The 12,990-nt window shown below is 37.8% G+C and overlaps 1 pseudogene across 1 annotated transcript; it reads left to right on the top strand.

The window, feature by feature from the left end:
• Positions 1 to 224: 224 nt before the first annotated feature.
• Positions 225 to 12,589, top strand: LOC149555429 (uncharacterized; annotated as a pseudogene). Its single transcript, XR_016364470.1, has 4 exons — positions 225 to 1,028; positions 8,260 to 9,471; positions 9,884 to 11,249; positions 11,359 to 12,589. The product of XR_016364470.1 is annotated as an uncharacterized LOC149555429 (transcript).
• Positions 12,590 to 12,990: the final 401 nt, after the last annotated feature.

The following is a 12,990-nucleotide window of genomic DNA, read 5'->3' as shown; positions in this document are numbered from 1 at the left end:
CCTTCCCTCCACACTGGAGAAATTATTGCAATAATAGGCTGTCTAATGTGGAAAATATGCATAAAAGAGGGGGAGAATGTTCCGTCACTGTCTATACAGTCTATACAGAGACCAAAATGCACTTTTATTAATGAATTAAAAATTTATATATGAATGTTAATTTGTTAAAAAATACAAACAAATTGATTATTTAGGTACATTTTAGCCCCTCCATAGCCAAAACCGAATGGTCCATCTTAATGTTGAAATTACTTAAAAGTTGAAAATGCAGGCTATAATCCATTAATTTATCCGTACCTATCTGCCCCACTCTCCTACTGTTTGACCTCCTGCACTTCCTCTCCTCCCCAACTAGGTAGAAGCCAATTTTCATTGTTTATTCTCCTCCCCTTCTCGATAAAAAGCCCTCTTTCATTGCGGTTTTCTTGTATTATTAGTGTGTTCAGTTCAATTGTTATTACCATGGCATCCACTTCTGGAACCAGCCCTTGCTCCAACCCATCTACTTTTATTTCTGATGAACCCCTTCACACATACGAACCTGTAGTCACTAGGCTTGCCTTCAAAAGTGATAAGAAGTATCATGTGTTTCTGAGTTTCAGAGGGCCAGATGTGAGGAGGACTCTGGTTGACCATCTCTTTCGAGCTCTCTCTGTTGCAGGCCTCAATGTCTTCTTAGACACTGAGAAATTGAAGAAGGGCGAAATAATTGACGAGACCTTGGAAAGAGCAATAAAGAGCAGTGAAGTATGCATACCTATATTTTCAAAAGGGTATGCAGAATCAACTTGGTGTCTCAGAGAGGCCGCTGCAATGTTGAGGTCCAATGGATTCATTATTCCTCTGTTTTATCATGTCGCTCCAACTCATGTCAGATATCCTGAAAAGGAGAACAGTACCTATTGCCAATCATTTCAAACACATCGCGGCCATTCAGATGGGTACGAAAAAGAAGAGATTGACCGGTAGGCTGACGCCCTTCATCAGATCTGTAAACGCTCAGGTTGGTCCATGGATATGACAGGCGGGTAAATATTACTTTAAGTGATGTTAATCAACTGAAAATGGGCTATGGTTTTGAATAATTTATGTTGTGCATTTGATTTTGAGTTAATAAACAGTATTTATTTTTATTTTTGTTTTTTTATAGATAATAGGCTGTAGTGGAATTATTTTATTAATTTTAAATGTTTTACAAACTCAGTTCAAAATGGATATTGGTAGGAAACAACCAGTCTTGACCATTACTTTAAAAAATAAGATTTTCAGAGTTCCATTAACTACAATCAATTTGTCAGATAATTACAGCATAGCATAAATGGTATACAAATCCACTTCTTGACTTTAGCTTCTTTATTCCTGCCATGAGTTAAGAGACTTTCTGGAACTCTGCACTTATTAAAAACAAACGCCATGTACCTCCACATTACTCAGAGACAATCTCCACAATTCTTTTACACCCTTGTTAGTATCAAATACAAAAAACTGCCATGTAATTGAATTTTCCAAAGATGCCCTACTAATAAGTCATTCTTGAATGGATGGTAACATATATGATTCTTCGTTGATTCCACATAGTACCAAAATCAAAACAATCTTCATAACTTCTAAAGCCCCTGCTATCCACCAGTCAATATTTCACTCCCCATGAGCAGTAAAATCAGAGACAAGTGAAAGAAGAGTATGATAAAGTTCTATATACAAATCTCGACTGATTTGGGAGGACAAGTATTATATACTTCCACTAACATCTGTAATTTCAACACCTTATAGTCCATTGATAGTGTCAGAATCCAGATGCCCCAAGATGGACACAAGTATATCCCATGAATATATGAAATATAACCACGATTAAATCTACATATACACACATACCTTACCCACAGTAGGATATTCATATCTATATTTAATTTGTTCAGAATGCATTAAATTTACTATATGAAGATTCTATCCTCTGTGGATATACATCTGAAGTTACCTTCATTTTTTATTATGAAAAAACCTCTTATCAAAGAAGAAAAGATGTCCTCCACCAAACCATCTAGTAGACATTCATAAATAGATAATAATAAATAAATGATAATTGACAAATAATTACCAATCTTAACATAGCCTACTTGCTGGATAAAATCACAGAAGACCATTCTATAGAGAACATCCATTATTAAATAGAGCAAAGACAGACAACCACAAACTTGCACTGCAACATTTCTACAAAGTGCAAAAGAAAGCTAAATACCAAGATATGAGTATGGCTTTAAGAAAGTTTTTGTTAGAGACATGTATACACTAACTATAATCTAATGATTTCAGATCAGAAGCTCCTCTCAAACCTACATCCATATATTAGCAGAGGAGAAGCCCTCAAAACACACATCCTCAGATAAAACCAATTGACGCTTCCATAACCATCCCATGAGAAGAAGCAATAGTCCCATTGCTTAATCATTAAGAGATCTAAGAGGGCCCAACTTACCAGAATACACCATAAAAGAAGAAAATATATTACAATAGCTGAATCAACCAAAGATAAGGGAGAGCAGAAAAGATAACAAATATCTATATCTACAACATGAGGTCTATGAATGCCCATAGCCAATAAAACAAAGTAGTATACAAGGTAAAAAGAGTGAGTCAACCTTCAGCCACCGCAATTCATCCACAAGCAACCAAAGATACTTACCAGAAGGTCAATCCAAACCCCTAGAGGCATCAAACTAGAAAAGAAAAAAGCACCAAGGCCAGAAAAACAAACACATACTACACCAGCAAGACGATAAAACCAAAACGAAAGCCAAAAGAAAATAACTTATAAGGCCAAAGAAAGAAGAAGAAAATGGTCCCAAAGAGTAAGGAAGCCAAACGTAAAAGAGATCAGAGAAGAGGCTCAAACTCATTAGAGGAAGAACAAAAATAGAGCCACCCAAGCAATCAAGGGACAGACACAGAAGGGGCACAAAACCAACACAAAAAACCCTAGGAAAAGAATGACCAAAGCAAGGCATGGTAAAGGTCAATGTAGAGCAAACAAAAACTAACCAGAGGAAAAGGGGAAGACCGAAGACAACACAGCCAGAGACAAATGGAGAGGAGAGCCCAAATAAAAGGAAAAACTCATAATACTTATAAAACACGGAAGCAAACAAGACAAGACATCGAGCCCTGTACAAGCCAAAAGTAAGGGCCAAAACACATAGCAAAAATGGACGGCAGTAATATGTCAACCAAGGTTAATCTAGAATATTTGCATTGTAGCCTTCCTCTAGCTAAGGCACTCATCTCTACCTCATTTTTAGTGGCATTACGTATGGGTCTAGCCAATCGAGCTGCTACAGATCCATCCAAATGATGAATTACACACCTTATTGCAGCCGTTGCAGGGTTGCCTCTAGCAGCTCTGTGAAAATTGAGCTTGTAGGGCTGGTGGATTCCATTTACACACTTTCCTCTTCTAAATAGCAGCTTGTCCTCCTACTCTAAAGTGGGCGGGGATCTTAACTCCAATCCAATTGCCTCTTGTTCTTTCCTCCTTGATTGTAAAGTATGCTTCTTTAATCTGTATGCTGCCCACTCTTCTATTTGCTACCTCTACAAAGGATGCTTTTATCTTATTAGTCAACTGAATAGGGAACATCTGTTTTCCTATAACTATCTGTCTATTTCTCTCCTTCCTTACCTCCCAAAGAATTATAGACCGACAGATCACCCATAGTAATCCATAAGTGCCATGCCTTTAAGTATATTAGTAACTGTATTAAATTTTGTTTAAATTCTATTTTTACAAACATTACACACCACCTAAATCCAAAATTCTTACTTGATTTTGTGCTATTACATTATTAAATTTCCTTTTTTAAGTAGCTGCTCGTAAGGACTGGACACCCAAAACAAGTGCCACATCAATAGTGGAAAAGTACACAAAAGTCAACGTCAATATGCTTTGACTAGTAAACATTTATAATATCCAATATAATGAAAAGTATATATATTTTTACAAACACAGTAAGGGATTATTATCTGATGTTCTAAATTTACAAATGACAGTGTTAATCAATATTCAACAACTTACTAACCTAAAATAGACCAAAGAGGCCATCGAACATTTTGAAGAATTTCAAAATGTTCTGCTTATGATGATCAAGCTGACAAGAGCTCCAAAAGGTAAAGAACACAAAAGGGCGAGCATATTGTAGGAGTGCTTTACCACCCTACCACGAAGCTATTAAGCTTTCTCAGAATCTTTCCAGACATCAAAGATACCCAACCTGGCAACGAGGAAGTCTAACCAAGCAAAAGTAAGAGAAGTAATGAAATTGTGTGTAGTAATATATCTATTCTCTAATGTAAAAGAAACTTATCCTCAATTGAAAAGCATCCCAAGAAGTCCATCAAAGCCTGAACTCATCTCATACAACAAAGATATGCAAGGTGCATATGAAAACATTAAGCATCACTACCATATCTTGGAGTCAGATTCTATTCCTAGACATTTGAGTTATATACATAGTTACATCGCCTTGGGGGACGGGAGGACAACAGAACGGGGGGACGAGTTTCTGCGATGGGGGGACAAAGGGGCCTTAATTTGGGGACAACAAGGGGAACAACGGGGGGATGGTGCAAGGACAATGGTGGGGATAGGGAGGTTGTATATATACGGCACTTAAAATACTAGTTATGGAAATATATTTTGCAATATAAGATATAAAGACGTAAAAGAGTAAATAGTTCAACATTGCATTGAATTGGAACATCAAACATAGATAGTTGAATCAGCAAATAGTCAATACTGCAACCTCCCGGCATCCTCTGTGGAGGTGGCAGAATTTGGTGGCGCTGCTGGGGACAAGGGGACGGAGTCTCCAAGTCCCAAGTGTGTCCCTGTCTCCGAGACGTTGTAATGACCCCATTCTCCATCCGTGTTTGATAACATAAATTTTAATTAAGTGATGATGTGATTCCCTAAAAAAATGGCATCCTTAGATATTTGTCATGTTTGAAGGGATGTGTCTCTTCTAATGCCCTTATTATAATTATTATTTATATGATTAATATATTATTATTATTATTAAGATTTTCATAATTGTTATTCTTTATTTGATTATTAATTATCATAAATATTATTTATTCTTTATCATTTTATAACTATACATTTAAATCATAGTATTTGATGTATTACTATTTTATATTATATTTATTATTATAGTAATATAATATCATTATTATATCAATATGTTGATATATATAGATTACGTTATATTATGGTAATATATAACCTTATATCATACTTAATGAATATATTATATTTATTAATCATTATATCAATAGTTAATAGTAATATAGTTAAATGAGATTATTTTATATCATTTATATATCTCTCGTAGGTGGAGAACACTATAATTAGGGTTCTAAGTGGGGGCCATGGCAGACATAAGCAAAAAGGGTGGGGACGCATCTCCGTGTCACTATGGTTATATACATACAGAGATATTTGCAGCATTGGAACACCATAATGCAAGCATACTTTCTAAAAGTTAAGGATTCTTGGTGCCCATCCAATGCATCATGAAATAACTACACCTATAAATACCAAACATGATAATGAACATATCAAACATTCATTTAATAAGTTCACCACTTTCTATATATTCTCAAATCTAAACTACAATTCAATTAGATTAGTCAGAGAAAGCTTACTAATAAAGGACCAAATGATACCTTTCTATACATGTTAATTATCAAAAGAAGGGCATCAATAGCCTATAAGAGGAAGAACATAAAAGTAGGCACCAATTCATCAAATCCAGTTTTGTATGCCTAACTCCAACAACATAAACATTTCTACAATTGTTATGACATATGTACCTATAACAAGAACTGAGCTATCAAGAAAATCAATACGAGGCTTACTCAATACAAACATACTCATTTCCAAGCAACCTAAATATCAAACAAACATATTAATAGGATAGACTGATAAGATTCTCACACCTGGCATTCAAATTCTTTACATGAAGCATAAACTCCCCAACAAGAATACATACACTTGCCCATGCAAGTTGGACTCTAAAGCATTCGATCATGGTAAGGCTAGAAGAGAAACACGGCTGCTATGCCTCCACAAATAAAAAGCTTATTATCTTGTCGATTGCAAATTCAACCATATGCTAGTATAAGTATGCATAAAGAAAGAATTTTAACTACAGGTTGGCTGCTTCACCTCATACTATAGGCAGAAAATTACAAAAGGACATTACTTGAGCCAGCATAAGATAAACAACACAGGCAAGATCATAGAGGAGATGCAGTGTCTAAACACAATGCCTAAGTGGAGCTGCTAGAAATGTTATATCTATATAATTTTGGCCTGGTTTGTAGAGTGTACTGAGTTTGAAAGGAGCATACGAGCTACGAGAGTTAGGCACATGGCATCAAAGTGTGTGCACAATTAAGTATGTGGAAGTAAGCTTGGGTAACACCCACAAAGGATTGAAAAGAGACATCATGATTCATCAAAGGTGGAGGAACAACAACAAAATAATGGAATGAAGACATGAAGTTGCAAACCACAACATGCAATCCTATGTGCTCTTGTGATAAAGATGACCAAAATAAATATGAGGCATAATTGGATATAATATGACATGACAAATCCATATTTTATAAGAAAAATGATGAGCAGATTTCACACTTTGATGCCACCAGGAAACACCTCACCTGCCTTCTACACAGCTATAGACATTAATTTCAATCAAGAAACCAGAGAAACATAGCAACTAAAGTGTCACGGCTTTTGGAATGACTGCGCTAAGATCTAGTCATGCCCCTCTAAAAGGTAATTTCAAAGTAGTAATATGTAAAGCCTGATTCACAGAGTTCTCCTAACATGCCAATAAAGACATCATTCATGCAAAGACAAAGCATTAGGCATATAGGCACTCAAAGAGCCCATACTAAATGACAAAGTGTATCGATGAAATTAATTTGACCCTGCCATGGTGTTGAACCAGCTGGAATGTGTAGGTAGACAAGCATGCATAGTTTGAATGAACAAAGACATGTGATTTATTTGACATAATGCTTCACAGAAAAATTGTCTCCTAGCATGCAGGAAAATAGGAAGATCTCAAGCCCAACTGTTGTGACCTCCCCAAAATAATGATAATAATAATGATATATGGTAATAAGATGCAGATACAGATACAGACTCACTTGGGTAAGAACATTTACAGACACAACAACCCTCAAAATGTGGAAAATATGCATCAGTAATCCGAATACATACATGCAATCCCCCCCAAAATCCAATTTCTATAAAACAGATGAATCGAATGATCATAGATAAATGTTAGCCAAGCCAAATATAAATGACACCCAAAAAGGAGAGTTCAAAATGCTAAAGTTACCAACTTGAAAAGACAAAGAACCAGTAAAGTTTAGATGACGTACAAATAATATTGTTTGCAATGTGGATAAGGACAAAGGATGCACCCAAGAGAAGGGTGGGTTAGACCCAGCTGTAACTTATCCAAATTCTCCCAAATGCTGAAGTGAATGAGCAATATATGAATTAGATGAGGCCTGCTATCTAGTGCTTGAATACAGTGATATTAAACTCTTGATTATCATCCACAGTGAAGAACACTATTCCCCCAAAATCTAGCTCCAATGAAAGGGATTGAATCTGTATAGAAATCTTGATTTGCTTCCCCCTTGATAACTCAAAACATTGGTCCTCATAAAGCTGTCACAGTCTTGTCTGTTTACTTTCTGTATGAATCATCTCTTTCCACCCATGTCAACCATCGGAATAGGAAACATATGGAAGCTATTTGAGAAATATTTCCCTAATTATTTTGTGCATGCCTTGCATGCTTCCCTTAACACTCAGTCTGCCTCTTTATTTACAGCAACTATTAATTTATTCTCCTCATCTTTGAATGACCGATTAATTTGGGGAAATTTCTCATTTTCTTTATATATATTTTTTACTTCGTAAATTTAATACTAGAAAGAAAAACATTTTCAAGTAATGTCCACCTGGCAAAGAAAAATCGATTTCTTAGCCAACGTAAAATGGATTGTGACACTGCTTTATGTTTATTGAGTCAAATAATTTGTAGATGTAAAAAATTGCAAACAGTGCCAAATTTTTTCTCGCCAGCCCCCTCATTTTAATTAAATATATATAGAGAGACAAAACTACCATATATAGTGTTTTTTCAATTTGTTTTGACTTAAGTATTTCCACCATTGCAGCTTTGAAGCGCGGATGATAAAGAGGGTGGTGAATGATGTTATTAAGACGTTAGACATAGTGCCCTTAGAAGTAGCCAAGCATCCAGTGGGATTGGAGAGTGTCGAGAATGTTCTCATTCAGAAACTAAATCTTAATTCAAAGGACAAAGTAGTAAAAGTTGGGATATGGGGAATTGGTAGTATTGGTAAGACTACAGCTGCGAAGGCCCTGTACAATCAAGTTTATCTTGATTTTGATACTGCTGCTTTTGTACCTAATGTCCGTGCCACTGCTAAAGAGCCTGCAGATCTTACAAAATTGCAGGAAGTTATTTTAAGAAAATTGCCAGATTTTGATGGAAATGTGGAAAGCGTTGATAGGGTTGTATCTTTGTTGAAGCATTTCTTGAGAGGAAAGCGTGTGCTACTTGTTTTGGATGATGTGGATTCTAGAGAACAGTTGAATGCTCTCATTATTGATTGGTTGGTTCTTGGCAGCAGAGTTATTATATCTTCAAGGGACAGACACATCCTCAATATTGCTGGGGTTTCATCGGAATGTATCCGCGAGATGAGTGGATTGGAGATAAATGAAGGTGTCGAGTTGTTTAGCTGGCATGCTTTTCTCAGGAAAAGTCCGAGTGCCAGTCACAAAGATCTGTCCAAGAGCATAGTGGAAGCTTGTAAAGGGCATCCTCTTTCATTGGAAGTCATTGGGTCCTTTTTGTATGATAAGCATGAGGACTAAGGCTGCTGGGTGGAAGCTTTTCTCGACATAACTCAGAATTCAGAAATTTATAACAGACTTTACATCAGCTATAAAGCCCTTACTGATGATGAAAAAGAAATATTCATAGACATTGCTTGCTTCTTTATTGGAGAAGAGAAACATGGCCCGTTGTTTTCTGGAAATCCATGTACAAGAAGGCGCACACTGCTATATCTAATCTTTCCATGAAGTTATTGATAAAGATTGATGACGAAGGATTCTTTGATATGCATGACCAATTGCGAGATATGGGGCAAACTATTGCCGAAAAAGAAAAAATGGGAACCCGCAAGTGGAAGCCTACCCATTTAAACACCGTATCCAATAATTTGTCTCACTTTCGGCTCATTGGAGGCAATCCGCAAAGTCTTGGAATGCTTTATACAGAAGGTCTTCGCTATCTTCATTTGGAGGATCTGACCATTAAATGCACGACAAAAGATCCACTGTCCATATGCTGCCCCGTAGTTTGATATGGCTATGTTTGAAAAATTGCTCCTTTGAAGTTGGAATTACTAGGGCAGCAAAGAAACGACTAATACCACGACACTACAGCACATTGGATAACATTTGGCAATGTACGATTATGCAAATTAAACATTGTCATAGTTCAGAGCTTTTAATCAGTCCCCTCATTTCAACTCCTAAGCTCCCTGATAGCATTGCCAACCTGTCACATCTACACCACTTGAACTTGAAATTTTGTTACAGCGTAAGTAGCCTCCCTGATAGTATTGGCAACCTATCACAGCTGCACTATTTGAAGTTGGGATATTGCAAGAGCTTAAGCAGCCTCCCTAATAGCATTGGCAACCTGTCATATCTTAAATGCTTGAACTTGAAATTTTGTTACAGCTTAAGTAGCCTCCCTGATAGTATTCGCAACCTATCACAGCTGCAGAATTTGAAGTTGAGATATTGCAAGAGCTTAAGCAGCTCCCTAATAGCATTGGCAACCTGTCACAGTTGCAGTATTTGGAATTGGGAAACTGTAGCAGCCGAAGCAGCCTCCCCGATAGCATTCGCAATTTGTCGCAATTGCAGTACTTGGGCTTGAGATTGTGCACTAGCCTAACCTGCCTCTCTGAGAGCATTGGCAACCTGTTATTGCTGCAGAAGTTGTATTTGGCAGGATGTACAAACTTAAGCAGCCTCCCTAATAGCATTAACAATTTGTCACAGTTGCACTACTTGGACTTGGGTTCATGTACCTGCTTAAGCAGCCTCCCTGATAGAATTTGCAACCTGTCACAGCTACAGGAAATGAACTTGAGATGCTGTAAGGGCTTAAATAGCCTCCCTGATAGCATTGGCAACTTGTCGCAACTGTGGGATTTGGACTTGGAATCGTGTGAGTTTAACTTGCCTCCTTGATAGCATTAGCAAACTGTCACATCTCCAGAGATTGAGCTTTAGATGGTGTACGAGCTTAAGCAGCCTCCCGGATAGCATTGGCAACATGTCACAGCTGAAGTACTTGAGCTTTGAACAGTGTTGGAGCTTAAGTAGCCTCCCTGATAGCAGTGGCAACCTGTCACATCTACAGCGCTTGAACTTGAGATGGTGTAAGAGCTTAAACATCCTCCCTCACAGCATTGGGATCCTATCCCTGCTTCAGAGATTGGACATGATGTGTGAGAGCTTAAGCAGCCTCCCATATAGCATTGGCAATCTATGGCAACTGCAGTACTTGGACTTGAATTTGGAAAAGTGTGAGAGTTTAAGTAACCTCCCTTATGGCATTGGCAACCTATCAATACTTCAAGACTTGAATTTGGGATATTGTAAGAACTTAAGCAGCCTCCCTGGTAACATTGGCAACCTATTACAACTGCAGCACTTGTACTTGTTCCAGTGTAGGAGCTTAAGCAGCCTCCTTGATAGTATTGGCAATCTGTCACATCTTCAGGATTTGAACTTGGGAATTTGTAAAAGCTTAAGCAGCCTCCCTGATAGCATTGGGAACCTGTCACAGCTACAGTGCTTGAACTTGGCTAGCTGCAAGGGCTTAAGCAGACTTCCTGAGAGCATTGGCAAGCTGCCATAGCTGCAAAAATCGAACTCGCACAATTGTGGGAACTTAAGCAGCCTCCCTAATAGCATTGGGAACCTGTCAAATCTGCAGTGGTTGAGCTTTGGAAATTGTAACAGCTTAAGCAGCTTACCTGATAGCATTGGCAAACTGTCAGCTGTAATATTTGATTCGGAAAGTGGGGGAAAGTTAAAGAGTATTGCAGAGTATCTCTTGAATTTTAGATAGTGTGAAAGCTTAATTAGCCTCCTCAAACCATTGTCAAACCTGTTATGCCACATCTGTGACACTGAAACCGTGAATTGGTATATAGACCTAAACAGCTTGTGGTTTTTCTTCGGGATGCTTCTTGGACTTGGAATCATGTGAGAGTTTAACTTGCCTCCCTGATAGCATTAGCAAACTGTCACATCTCCAGAAATTGAGCTTTAGATGGTGTATGAGCTTAAGCAGCCTCCCGGATAGCATTGGCAACATGTCACAGCTGAAGTACTTGAGCTTTGAACAGTGTTGGAGTTTAAGTAGCCTCCCTGATAGCATTGGCAACCTGTCACATCTACAGTGTTTGAACTTGAGATGGTGTAAGAGTTTAAGCATCCTCCCTCATAGCATTGGGAACCTATCCTAGCTTCAGAGATTGGACATGATGTGTGAGAGCTTAAGCAGCCTCCCAGATAGCATTGGCAATCTATGGCAACTGCAGTACTTGGACTTGAATTTGGAAAAGTGTGAGAGTTTAAGTAACCTCCCTTATAGCATTGGCAGCCTATCAAAACTTCAACACTTGAATTTGGGATATTGTAAGAACTTACACAGCCTCCCTGGTAACATTGGCAACCTATTACAACTGCAGCACTTGTACTTGTTCCAGTGTAGGAGCTTAAGCAGCCTTCCTGATAGTATTGGCAATCTGCCACATCTTCAGGATTTGAACTTGGGAATTTGTAAAAGCTTAAGCAGCCTCCCTGATAGCATTGGGAACCTGTCACGGCTAGAGTGCTTGAACTTGGCTAGCTGCAAGGGCTTAAGCAGACTTCCTGAGAGCATTGGCAAGCTGCCACAGCTGCAAAAATCGAACTTGCACAATTGTGGGAACTTAAGCAGCCTCCCTAATAGCATTGGGAACCTGTCAAATCTGCAGTGGTTGAGCTTTGGAAATTGTAACAGCTTAAGCAGCTTACCTGATAGCATTGGCAAACTGTCAGCTGTAATATTTGATTCAGAAAGGTGGGGAAAGTTAAAGAGTATTGCAGAGTATCTCTTGAATCTTAGATAGTGTGAAAGCTTAATTAGCCTCCTCAAACCATTGTCAAACCTGTTATGTCACATCTGTGACACCAAAACCGTGAATTGGTATATAGACCTAAACAGCTTGTGGTTTTTCTTCAGGATGCTTCTTAACCTGCAGCGTTCAGGGATTGTAATCGGGACATTTATAGTCCTTTTACATGGGAAGTATCCCACCTCAATTTATGTATTTCAACCAAAAAAAATTGAGATTTAAGAGAGCATAAAATAATATATTCTAAAAATGCTCAAATTTCTAATAATCTGCACCTTTACGGGCCCGTTTGGCCTCGGGAATACAAGTGGAATAGGCATATGTAAATTCTTAAAATTTTGAATTCTTCGTTTGGATGCACCAAATCGGAATTGGAATACGAAATAAAATAGGAATACGTATTCCAATTTTGGTCCAAAAATGAGGTTTTGCAATTCCACCAAAATAAGTGGAATTGGAATACATATTCCTATTCCAGTTTTATTTATTTTAGAAAACATAAATTTTTGGGTCTGCGAATTCCCCATCAGATTCCGGCTGAACCAAACGGAGAATAGGAATATGTACCCCCATTTTCTATTCCAGAATAGCTATTCCTATTCCCGCAGCCAAACAGACCCCTAGATGTCTTATTTGTGAACACCATATTAATGAGACTGCACCTTTACA

The sequence above is a fragment of the Cupressus sempervirens genome, chromosome 5, assembly GCF_028749045.1.
Source record: "Cupressus sempervirens isolate cs-2001-9-10 chromosome 5, ASM2874904v1, whole genome shotgun sequence".
NCBI classification, from domain to species: domain Eukaryota; kingdom Viridiplantae; phylum Streptophyta; class Pinopsida; order Cupressales; family Cupressaceae; genus Cupressus; species Cupressus sempervirens.
This window is presented reverse-complemented; position numbering and strand designations above follow the sequence as displayed.